The 13,398-nt window shown below is 42.5% G+C and overlaps 1 long non-coding RNA gene across 1 annotated transcript in view; it reads left to right on the top strand.

Moving 5' to 3' along the window:
- Nucleotides 1-13,398, top strand: part of LOC127530079 (uncharacterized) — a 243,753-nt gene that overhangs the window by 66,961 nt on the left and 163,394 nt on the right. The window contains exon 2 of the long non-coding RNA XR_007936610.1: nucleotides 10,240-10,748. This is a non-coding gene — a long non-coding RNA (uncharacterized LOC127530079). The remainder of the gene's footprint in view (nucleotides 1-10,239; nucleotides 10,749-13,398) is intronic.

The following is a 13,398-nucleotide window of genomic DNA, read 5'->3' on the forward strand; positions in this document are numbered from 1 at the left end:
AGTGCTAGATGGCAGCCCCCCTGGGTTGCAGCAGTACCTCGGACTCCTGCAGGGCTCTATGGGAGCTGGAGTTTCGTGCATCCCTGTTGGGTTCTGTGTGCAACGCCAGGGGGTGCTGAAGCTGCTGCTCAGCCCCTGGGTGCGGCTTTTCTGCCACACCCAGAAGGGCTACCGGAACGGGTTTAACGAGCACCTGGATCATTACTGGGTGCCTTATAAATGGATCCAGCAGCCACTGCTCCAAAGAGCCAGAGTTGGGTGGGAGAAGACAAAGCTTGCCAGGAGGAGTTGAGGTGAAAAGAGAAAGAAAGACAGAAGAAGAGTGTTGTGTCTGTTTACTGTGCAGTGAACTGTGTTGTAATTGTGGTAAATGGGGGAAGATGTTTCCCACGAGGGAAAAAGGAAGAAATAAAAGTGTGTGCTTGCAACTGTACCTCCTGCGTCTGTCTGTGTCAGGTAGGGTGGCTGGTACACCCCCTGGTGGTCCACAACATTGATTGTTCTATGTCAGTGGTTCTCAACCTGTGGGGCGGGCCCCCATAGGGGGGCGCGAAGTAACAAAAAGGGGGGCGCGAAGATGTGAAAAAAAGAAAACAAGAATTGAAAATATGAAAAATACATCTATTGAAACCAAAACAAATTAACTTAAACTACATTCTGATATTAGAAAAATAAATATAGAGTTAGATAAATGTTGATAAAAATTAAGTAGGTATAATAAAATATGCATCTATGATATATCATTAATTAAAAAAGAACAAATTGGTATTATTGGGCTACTTTCAAAAAAACGTTAAGGGGGCGCGATTAAAACTTATGAAAACTCGGGTCGCAAATACTTAAAGGTTGAGAAACGCCGTTCTATGTATAAAAATGACCTCCCATTGAGAAATGCTAGAATTTCTTTCTTACTGCCCCTCTAAGATGAGACTCCATGTTTCCAAGGAGTCATTTCCAGGTCATTCTATATATACTACTAGTCATTTAGCCCGTTACAATAACGGGTGCTAGAACAGTAGTGCATAAACATTAGTAGGCACAGTCTATATTAAATGGCAAGGGACTTTGACCTCATTCTTTTTGTTGGTCATATTTTTCTTTCTTTCAGCCTTTCTTTTGTTAATGTTTACTTGCTGAGCTGACCATTCTTCGTGGGCTGCCGCCGTGTATTGTGTGTCTTTAATTTTCTGTGACAGTAATACTGTCTTGTACGTCCGCTGGCTTGTACGTCCGTAATATACCTTTACTTTTCTCTGGTGGTAATACAGGCGTGCGCGTCAGTAATATGCCTTTAATCTCCTCTGACAGTAATACTGGCTTGTATGTGGCTGTAATATGCGTCACTATATTGTGTACCTTTAATTTCCTCTCGCAGTAATACTGGTTTGTATTTCCGTAAAACACCTCTAACTTTCTCTGACAGTAATATCGCGCATCGCACCATGCCCTGCGCATGCACACTTCACCAGAAGCCCCGCGCATGCGTACTTCACCAGAAGACACACACACACAGACATCTGGGCGCACAAAGGGATTTTATTAAAGAGGATATGTAGCCCGTGTACTCTAACTGTGTGTAGAAAGGGGCCCTGAGTTCTTTACTCTAATATCTGATTTGTTAGGATTCTACTTACTTTAATATTTTATGTCTCGGGTTACATTGAACAAAACATTATTAATTAATTGTATCAATACACTGGTTAGATAATAACAAATAATGGTAAAAGTAATTACCTGTTAACATTCGTTTCTAACCCAATGGTTTATTTTACACAAAATTATAATAAACACCAGGAAACTGGGTTATAAAACAATAATGAACTCCCCGTTTAATTATAAGTCAACAAACACAAATACTAAACTGAAAATAATCAGGAACTATATTACACTATTAATACTAAAATAAAACACATTCAGTCTTGTCACTCTATTTGAAACAAAACGTTGCAGGCCTGATTCGTGGCTTGGGAGCGTTGCGACCAAAAACTTATCGGTCCTTTCACTCCAACAGGAGCAACAAAATAAAATGAAAAAGGTACCTTACTTGGCAATGTTGTTATCAGTCCAACAAATCCTTCTGACCTCTCTGCCTCTGTCTATGCGCAGGTAGCCGCTGTTTAGTGAATCCAAAAATGTCTCCGTCATCCAAATAAGCAAACGTCCATTAGCGTGTTGAGCTGAGTTAACTCCTGCCTCTGGTAGTTCGCTCCGTTACTCCCCTCGTTGAATTAACAAGTCGTTCCTCACCAGATAGACCCTGCGAATATCTAATCGAACTTCTTCGTCTATCTCAGCAGTTCGTATCCTGGTAAATTATCTGGTTGATAATTTATCTCTCAAACTTTCTGCTACACCACCTTGGCGTCATGTTCTCTCTTTTTTTTTCTTCTTTTCTTCCACCTCCTCTCCTACAGCCCTTCTGTTTTTGCTACCACTTCCAGTTATCAAAATAAATGTCTTCATAACTACGTAAATGAACTATTACACTAAAATGAACAGTTTACAACACAACATTTACATTTTTACATTAATTAGTGATTTAAACACATTTCTACCTGGGCTACACCTATATATATATATATATATATATATATATATATATATATATATATATATATATATTGTGGTGGGTGGCCGGCTAAATATTCCGGCCCTCACCCCCAGGCCGCCAGGTGGAGCTCTCTCAACAGTGTGAACGTTCCCCGAATTCCAGCAGGGCCTCATGGACTTTGTAGTTTATATGCACAGCCCTGCTGGATACCATGGGAACCACCAGGAGTCGCTGTGGGGAGGCTTCCGGACTCTTACTTGCCCTATAACCCGGAGGTGCGTCATGATCACATGACAAGAGGAAATGACGTGCTTCCGGGTTGAAGAAAGGAGCTTTTTATCCGACCCGGAAGTGTTCATGATCACATGGACAGAAGGGAGAAACACTTCCGGGTCATGGACTATATAAAGGACTCTGAGAAACCAGTACACTGAGCTGAGCTGGGAGGAAGGGTGGCGAAGTGTCTGGGAGTGTGGAGGATTGATTACTGTATTGTTTATTGATTTATGAATATTGTGGAGTGGAGGGTGCTTTGTGCACATTATTATCTAAATAAAAGTAATATTTGGACTTTTACCTGGTGTCTGGAGTCGAGTCAGAGGGTTCAAGAGGACGATAAGGGCCTCAATCTGTGACAGTGGCATAGTCGGCAGGATACTCTAGCGCAGGGGTAGGCAACGTCGGTCCTGGAGTGCCACAGTATGTGCAGGTTTTTGTTCCAACCCAGTTTCTTAACGAGAACTCAATTATTGCTGATGAAGCACATATTGCTTAAGTGACATTTTAATGCTTCATTTTAGTGGTCTCGCTTGTTAAGGTTCTCCAACCTTAATTGCTTATTTCAATCTTAAACTGCTGCATTCAGTGTTTTAATTGCTCCTTATTAGCAATAAGATGTAAAACAGGGGTAGGCAATGTCGGTCCTGGTGAGCCGCAGTGGCTACAGGTTTTCATTCAACCCAACTGCTTAATTAGAAACCAATCATTGCCAATCTCAGACCTTATTTAATTTTATGGCTTGTTAGTCTGTGCAATGTAAGGCTTTTATATCGTAGATTTTTTTCCTTTCCAAGGATATCATCCAAATGATTTGAAGCCTAAAACAGATCATTTTCAATCTGTCACATTTTTCTATTAAGTGTTTTATTAAATCAAACCGTGCATGATGAACACACACAGATGTAATTGGAAAAAAGCTAGCTGGAGAACTGCTGGCTGCTTTGTCTTTTACATCTTATTGCTAATAAGGAGCAATTAAAACACTGAATGCAGCAGTTTAAGATTGAAATAAGCAATTAAGGTTGGAGAACCTTAACAAGCGAGACCACTAAAATGAAGCATTAAAATGTCACTTAAGCAAAATGTGCTTCATCAGCAATAATTGAGTTCTCGTTAAGGAACTGGGTTGGAACAAAAACCTGCACATACTGTGGCACTCCAGGACCGACGTTGCCTACCCCTGCTCTAGCGCCTTTTGCAGAGGACCTGTAGATAAATTTTCTGTGGGCAGAGAACCCGGAGAAGGCAGAGAACCTGGACACGCAGAAAAACATCGAAAAAACCCCACCTTTACCAAGTCCGTTATGGGGAAGAAGAGAGGTAAGCAGGGCGGCAGCACCAGCGAAGCCGCTCTTCTCACAATGGCCGACGCTCGGGAGGAGCGTAGGAGCAACCACACAGATCGGGAGAAGCCTACGGAGGAGGACAGCAACGAGGTATGTGCAGAGGAATTAATTTCTGATAAGTTTAAAATAACTCATTTGGTACCTTGCACATACCTCAGGAAAAATTATCCGGAGGCTCTGCGGGATGCAGACAAGGCTCCTGAGGACGGCGGTGCGCTCTCATTCGAGCCGGTGAGAGAGATGAAGGCCTTCCGCATGTCAGCTGCCGGTGAGGGACACGTGACTCAACCCGAAGCATTCTGGGAAGGAGGAGGTCCACGTCCCGCTGTTTGCTCCTTCTTCGAAGAAAAAACAGACTTGGACTTTTCAAAAGGGAAGGGGGAGGCGAGCGAAGCACCGCTCACCCCGCAAAAAGGTAAGGAGGGCCGGGAAGTGGCTGATCGGTCTGTCGACAAATTAATAAAGACAGACCGCAATTCGCCGAAGAAGGCAACCTGGCCCTCAGACGAAAAGAACTCCAATTCCCAGAAGCCTCCGCGAGACCCGTCAGAGCACGTGCCGACAGCGGACGTGCTCATTGGCTCCCGGCCGGAAGGTAAGGAAAACAAGGAAGTAAACTTGCCTCCGGTCGAAATAAATAACTTTGTAGACGTGCGGGAACTCGAGAAATTAATCGAGCCCGTACGAGGTATTTTGCAGATAGTACAGACAATAAAGAAGATCATCGAAGACCTGGGAGCGACGGCCGAAGCGCCGGTAAAGAAGGTAGACGAATACCTACGGCGGCTAGGGCGTGAGCGTCCCATCTTATATGATTTGGCGGTACAGGTTAGTAAAGACGGTACCGTATATAATAATATAGGGACGAAGTGTGATTCGGGCTCGTTTTTAATAAGTACTGGGTGCCAAAGCACTGCGTGCCCTACAAAAGATTGTGGTACGATGATAGAAGGGGAGGGGGAAGCGCCGATCGAACCAGGGCAGCTAGAAAGTGTTGTCTCTTGGAATGATGCGGGGCTGAAGACGCCGCCTCAAGGTTAATTTAAAATCAAAGGGCGTCCAGACAGTAAAAGGGCTCTTTTCTGTTAATAGAGATCCAAACTGTGGACAAGCCCCAGATTAAAAAGGAGATCCTAAAAGAGAAATGGGGGTCTCCTGATAAAGTGATAAGGGAGTTGTCGTTGGAAACTGAAGGGGCAGGGGAAGCGCCAATCAGCCCGGAGCAGTTGGAAGGTACTGTCTCTCGGGGCAATGTGGTGCTAAAGACGACGCCTCCGACTAAAAGAAGGTCAACGGGCGTGCAAACAGCAAAGGGGCTCTCTTCTTTTAATAGAGAAACCCAAGCTGTGCACAAGCCCCAAAGTAAGCAGGAGAGCCCCAAAATTAAACGTGGGTCTCCTGACAAGGTGGAAAAAAGAGCAGAATGTTCCGAGACGGCCAGTAAACCTCCCTTGGCGGAGAAAAGGGTGGAGCTAACAGAGTTCCCGCGATGTTTCCAGTCTCGTGGAGAAATACCGCCGGGAGGACGACGGCTCTGTTATAACTGTCATCGACCGGGCCACGTTTGGCGAAGTTGTCCTCAGGGGACAGGGGAGCGGAGGAATAACCGATACACCGTTCCCCCTAGGTTCTCTGGGGGATCTAGACAACAGAGCCACGGCCCGGAGGCCGTGTCCTCCTGGAGGAGGATGTCCCTCGGGGGACTGGACGCTCCGCCCCAGTTGGCTTCGCTAAAGGGAGGGTACTGTGGTGGGTGGCCGGCTAAATATTCCGGCCCTCACCCCCAGGCCACCAGGTGGAGCTCTCCCAACAGCGTGGACCTTCCCCGAATTCCAGCAGGGCCTCATGGACTTTGTAGTTTAGATGCACAGCCCTGCTGGATACCATGGGGACCACCAGGAGTCGCTGTGGGGAGGCTGCCGGACTTTTACTTGCCCTATAACCCGGAGGTGCGTCATGATCACATGACAAGAGGAAGCGACGTGCTTCCGGGTTGAAGAAAGGAGCTTTTTATCTGACCTGGAAGTGTTCATGATCACATGGACAGAAGGGAGAAACACTTCCGGGTCATGGACTATATAAAGGACTCTGGGAAACCAGTACACTGAGCTGAGCTGGGAGGAAGGGTGGCGAAGTGTCTGGGAGTGTGGAGGATTGATTACTGTATTGTTTATTGATTTATGAATATTGTGGAGTGGAGGGTGCTTTGTGCACATTATTGTCTAAATAAAAGTAATATTTGGACTTTAACCTGGTGTCTGGAGTCGAGTAAGAGGGTTCAAGAGGACGATAAGGGCCTCAATCTGCGACAGTATATATATATATATATATATATATATATATATACATACACCGTATATACTCATGTATAAGTCGGGTGTTGAAACCCGAACCATCGATCATAAAATCATTCCCGGCCTTTTATGCCCATTCTAAAATGTGACACTTAATTTAAAATTTTTTTTTACATCTTCTTGCCTCCTCCAATCTCACACCGGTTTCTCAGATGCATCGAATTTTGTTGCAGCAGTGTAGTTACCAATTTCTTTCGCTACTTCAACAACGTTTAATTTAAAACCAGCTTCATATTTTCTTCTAATCGAATGCTCCATTGTAGGGTGTGAGATGCAAAAAACACAAATCAGTGCAAACGTTGGTTTGGAATAGTTTGGGTATCACCGTGTGGTCACATAGGCACAACAGAGAGAGAGAAAGAGAGAGAGAGAGAGAGAGGTTAGGAGCACACGCTGATACAGCGCATTGCCGCACCCACATAGAAAAAAAAGGCAGTGTGCTCTGTGATTACTCTCTCAGGTGAGCGTTTGCATATCATAATCTCTTGGACCAATATCGTGAGTTTTCTGCATTCGACTTATGCGACCGACATTATAAAATACCAGAAATTATCCGATAAAATCTGTCCCGATTTATGCACGGGAGAACTTATCTGCAAGTATATACGGTATCTATATATATATATATACGGAAGAGAAGGTCTGTGATACGGTTTGCACAGGAACATCGCAACGCTGTCAGAAGAAAGGACGCAGTAGCTTTGATATATGCACATACTAAATCGACAGGACACACATTCAACTGGGACAACGTAAAAGTAAAATTTAAGGCCAGTACAAAAAGCGCCAGAGAGTTGGCCGAGTCTTGGCTATCAGATGAAAACGCCATCAACAGACACTTGGACATAAACCCAGCATATGCCAACTTAAGAAGGACATATACACATTAATTAAAAGATCCCCCCCCCCCCCTTGATCATACTGACTTAGTCACTGCCACCACCCCCCATCACCCCCCCAATACTGAATGTGATGCTATATATTGCCTTTGATTCTTGTAAGTCTAAGCATTATCCTCTGATGAAGACCCCTGATAGGGGTTGAAAGCTCAGGAATAAAACTATTTTATGATACGTGATTCGTTTTTTCTCCCTTGGTGGATCTCCAACTGCAAATATATATATATATATATATATATATATATATATATATATATATATATATATATATATATATATATACAGGTGCTGGTCATAAAATTAGAATATCATGACAAAGTTGATTTATTTCAGTAATTCCATTCAAAAAGTGAAACTTGTATATTAGATTCATTCATTACACACAGACTGATGTATTTCAAATGTTTATTTCTTTTAATGTTGATGATTATAACTGACAACTAATGAAAGTCCCAAATTCAGTATCTCGGAAAATTAGAATATCAATTAAGACCAATGCAAAAAAGGGATTTTTAGAAATGTTGGCCAACTGAAAGGTATGAACATGAAAAGTATGAGAATGTACAGCACTCAATATTTAGTTGGGGCTCCTTTGGCCTGGATTATTGCAGCAATGCAGCGTGGCATGGAGTCGATCAGTCTGTGGCACTGCTCAGGTATTATGAGAGCCCATGTTGCTCTGATAGTGGCCTTCAGCTCTTCTGAATTGTTGGGTCTGGCGTATTGCATCTTCCTCTTCACAATACCCCATAGATTTTCTATGGGGTTAAGGTCAGGCGAGTTTACTGGCCAATCAAGAACAGGGATACCATGGTCCTTAAACCAGGTACTGGTAGCTTTGGCACTGTGTGCAGGTGCCAGGTCCTGTTGGAAAATGAAATCTGCATCTCCATAAAGTTCGTCAGCAGCAGGAAGCATGAAGTGCTCTAAAACTTCCTGGTAGACGGCTGCGTTGACCTTGGACCTCAGAAAACACAATGGACCAACACCAGCAGATGACATGGCACCCCAAACCATCACTGACTGTGAAAACTTTACACTGGACCTCACGCAACGTGGATTCTGTGCCTCTCCTCTCTTCCTCCAGACTCTGGGACCTTGATTTCCAAAGGAAATGCAAAATTTACTTTCATCAGAGAACATAACTTTGGACCACTCAGCAGCAGTACAAAGGCGAGACGCTTCTGACGCTGTCTCTTGTTCAAGAGTGGCTTGACACAAGGAATGCAAAAGCTGAAACCCATGTCTTGCATACGTCTGTGTGTGGTGGTTCTTGAAGCACTGACTCCAGCTGCAGTCCACTCTTTGTGAATCTCCCCCACATTTTTGAATGGGTTTTGTTTCACAATCCTTTTTTCTACCACATCTTGTCCTTCCCGTCGCCTCTCTATTAATGTGCTTGGACACAGAGCTGTATGAACAGCCAGCCTCTTTAGCAATGACCTTTTGTGTCTTGCCTTCCTTGTGCAAGGTGTCAATGGTCGTCTTTTGGACAACTGTCAAGTCAGCAGTCTTCCCCATGATTGTGTAGCCTACAGAACTAGACTGAGAGACCATTTAAAGGCTTTTGCAGGTGTTTTGAGTTAATTAGCTGATTAGAGTGTGGCACCAGGTGTCTTCAATATTGAACCTTTTCACAATATTCTAATTTTCCGAGATACTGAATTTGGGACTTTCATTAGTTGTCAGTTATAATCATCAAAATTAAAAGAAATAAACATTTGATTAAACATCAGTCTGTGTGTAATGAATGAATCTAATATACAAGTTTCACTTTTTGAATGGAATTACTGAAATAAATCAACTTTGTCATGATATTCTAATTTTATGACCAGCACCTGTATATATATATATATATATATATATATATATATATATATATATATATATATATATATATATATATATATATATATATATAATATATATTGTGGAAGGTAGAGGGCGCTCCAGCTCCCCAAACACCCAACACAGATAGGCTTAAGACACAAGGTTAAAGCCAAAGAGTCCTTATTGTGGGAAGCACTTCCTCAAGCGTTTCCCACCACAGCCAAAAGTATGCACAAGCACAATAAACAGCACAATAAAGCAATACCTTGTCTTCTCTCTGTCTTCTTTTGGTCGCTGCCTCCTCCATGCCTCCCCACAAGATTTGTCCGCTTCCTCCCGACTCTGGCTCCATGATGTGAGACAGGCAGCTCCTTTATTTTAGCCTCCCCAGACGACGTGGAGACTCCCCAAGCCTGCAGCTACCATGGGTCCCAACAGGGCTGTTCCTCGGGACTACAATACCCAACATGCCCTGCGGGTTCCCATATGAGGATCTGAGCCTGGGCTTGCTACCATCTAACGTCTTAGTCCTGTGTAAGCTGTCTCCCCCTGTCCTTCCATCCTAAGGGCACCCCAGCTGGGTAAGTACGCCAGCCGCCCCTCACCGGCCGACCAAAGTTACCCCAAGAGCGCAGAGACGACTCATCCGAGAGGTCACAAAAGACCCCAGGACAACGTCTAAAGAACTGCAGGCCTCACTTGCTTCAATTAAGGTCAGTGTTCACGACTCCACCATAAGAAAGAGACTGGGCAAAAACGGCCTGCATGGCAGATTTCCAAGACGCAAACCACTGTTAAGCAAAAAGAACATTAGGGCTCGTCTCAATTTTGCTAAGAAACATCTCAATGATTGCCAAGACTTTTGGGAAAATACCTTGTGGACTGATGAGTCAAAGTTGAACTTTTTGGAAGGCAAATGTCCCGTTACATCTGGCGTAAAAGGAACACAGCATTTCAGAAAAAGAACATCATACCAACAGTAAAATATGGTGGTGGTAGTGTGATGGTCTGGGGTTGTTTTGCTGCTTCAGGACCTGGAAGGCTTGCTGTGATAGATGGAACCATGAATTCTACTGTCTACCAAAAAATCCTGAAGGAGAATGTCCGGCCATCTGTTCGTCAACTCAAGCTGAAGCGATCTTGGGTGCTGCAACAGGACAATGACCCAAAACACACCAGCAAATCCACCTCTGAATGGCTGAAGAAAAACAAAATGAAGACTTTGGAGTGGCCTAGTCAAAGTCCTGACCTGAATCCAATTGAGATGCTATGGCATGACCTTGAAAAGGCGGTTCATGCTAGAAAACCCTCAAATAAAGCTGAATTACAACAATTTTGCAAAGATGAGTGGGCCAAAATTCCTCCAGAGCGCTGTAAAAGACTCATTGCAAGTTATCGCAAACGCTTGATTGCAGTTATTGCTGCTAAGGGTGGCCCAACCAGTTATTAGGTTCAGGGGGCAATTACTTTTTCACACAGGGCCATGTAGGTTTGGATTTTTTTTTCTCTCTAAATAATAAAAACCACCATTTACAAACTGCATTTTGTGTTTACTTGTGTTATATTTGACTAATGGTTAAATGTGTTTGATGATCAGAAACATTTTGTGTGACAAACATGCAAAAGAATAAGAAATCAGGAAGGGGGCAAATAGTTTTTCACACCACTGTAGATGTTGTGCTTGAGATAGCAGATACCGTGTGGATTAGTCATAAGTCAGTTGAACCCACTTTTTATGAATAATTAAACATGACCAAACGCTATGAACATTGTGTGACTCTTGAAGAAAGGCATCACCATATCCAGTGTTCCAGGTAGAATCTCAAGCTAACGATTTTGGACTGGGAGAAAATGAAAAAGTTTGTTTTAACTGGGCATGAAATATGCAAATCACTACAATCTAGAGTTTAAAGAACAATTGAAACAAAGGAAGCATGGTGATTCTCCAGCAACAAAGAAATGAAATTCAGGCCAGTGCTGGAAAAGTTAGGCACACGTTTTTCTATGATGTTGATGGTGTTGTCCATATTAATAACATGCCTGCAAAGGTTCACATAACTGGGGAATATCATTGTGATTCGCTTTGGTGTTTACAACAGTCCATCAGGGACAAGGAAAAAAACAAGTTAAAGGCTTTGGCCAACCCCCTTGTGCTTCATGAGAATGTCTCTGCAAAATTGTGGATTCAAAGAGATGGCACACCTATCCCATTTCCAGACCTGGTTCACTGTGACTACCACCTGTTACCTAATCTGAAGGTCTACCTCTGTGGCACATGCTATGACAATAAGTCAATTCAGCTACAGGACTGGAGTTACGTAAGCAAAACAGCATATTCTTTTTTTGAGATGCAGAGAAAAGCTTAGTGAACTTTTTAGCCAGTGTATTGGGGTTCAAGGGGGTTTTACTGTATATCATACCTTTTTCTAAGTGTGCTTAATCTTGAGCAGGGGGGTGAAGCCTATCCCATCAAACATTGGGCACAAGGCAGGAACAATCCCTGGACAGGGCACTAGTCCAACGCAGGACAAGGGGGTTATGTTGAAAGAGAAAGCTGGTGTTTATCTTAATAAGTCAAGCCCAAACGTTTTAAATTATGCCTTGAGTATATTTAAAATCTGAAATGACATTACTTAAAATGAGCTGAAACATGCAAGCATATTAATGATTGACACGAGGCTTCCTAATAGCTATGGAGGAAATACATTTTGAAATTTCAAAATGCTCTCTATTCATGATTGCTTCCTGCCCAGCATTATATCTTGCCGAGATTGGTCTTGGGCTGTCTGACTCTATACTTGTAGTTGGTGGATTTTAAAATGGATGTATGGATAGAAATTTCAAACACAATCAGTTCACATGGGTCTGTAATCATGCCCAGCTTAAAGAGTGTGTTGTCAAACTCCATAAAACATAAGAAGAGAAAAATAAACAGAATTGTTTTAAATTATCACACGGGGTGTTGCAAAGCACTCAAGCAGAGAATACAAACAAGAATAAGATATAAAGGAAAATTACAATGTAATCAAAATAAATACAAGATAAATGATCGGATAAAACTGATACTTGAAGAGCCTACAACCACTGTGACAATGAATCACAGCAAAACACAATGAACTGTACGTGAGAATCGTTTGAGAACAGTATGTCTACTTCATATCAAACATCGCATCTTGTGAGAGAGAGAGCTGTAAACAGTGGCATTCAAAATGGTAAAATGATGAAAAATAGATACATAGTGGGGCTTGGAGGAGAGACATCTGAAGTGTTTGGGGGATTTATTCTGAGAAATCAACAATGTTTGGGATTTTGAGGGTTTGGACATCTCAGCTTTGTCAGCAGTGAAGATGATCAGCTGTGTAGTACTTTGAGCAAACAGCTAGCAGCATTTAATAAAAGTCAATACCTGACAATTTGAACTTATGGTCATTTGTCAGTATAAGTATGGGAAGGCTATTGAAAGGAGGATTTTATGCTATAAATCTGAATGAAAAATAACCAGGGGTTAGAATTAAACAGCAGAGATTTACAGCCACACTCAAGAAATATTTTATATGTGGGGAGAGAGGTCTTAACAACAACAATTATGTGAAATTAAAAGTTAAAGTTACTGTTAATCAAGTCTCTAAAGTGTGTGATAAAAGGCAATAGCGTAGATGTCAGGATCTCAGATTCGGTGAGTAATTGTCAAGTTTCTTAAAGTGAGATGGAGATGCTACGAGATGCCATTCAGATACAGAGTATGGAATCTTTAGGAAGTAAGCAGGCATCCTTTCACTAATGCCATGGTGAAGTGGGAGTTTGTCCAAGAACAATGTGAACTTTAAAGTTAACTCAATGAAGAGCTGGAAATGAACAGCATGCAAACAAAATACATCTCTGCTGGTATTGCTCACAACGTCATTCTATTGTTATTACACAATCACAACTATTGAGCACCTCTGTGGGAATTTCCTGACCAAGCTGGATGGGTAAAAAGTTTATATTGTCAACACAGAAATGTTCAAACTGGTATGATTATTTATTCAACATTGTAGACGTCCTCTCTTTTTATACTATTGTCACAGACCGTGGACAACAAGTTGTCCTTGAATTGAAGTAACATCACTATGATTGGCATTTTACTTCACTTTGGATGG

The sequence above is a fragment of the Erpetoichthys calabaricus genome, chromosome 13 (genome assembly GCF_900747795.2).
Source record: "Erpetoichthys calabaricus chromosome 13, fErpCal1.3, whole genome shotgun sequence".
Lineage (NCBI taxonomy): Eukaryota > Metazoa > Chordata > Cladistia > Polypteriformes > Polypteridae > Erpetoichthys > Erpetoichthys calabaricus.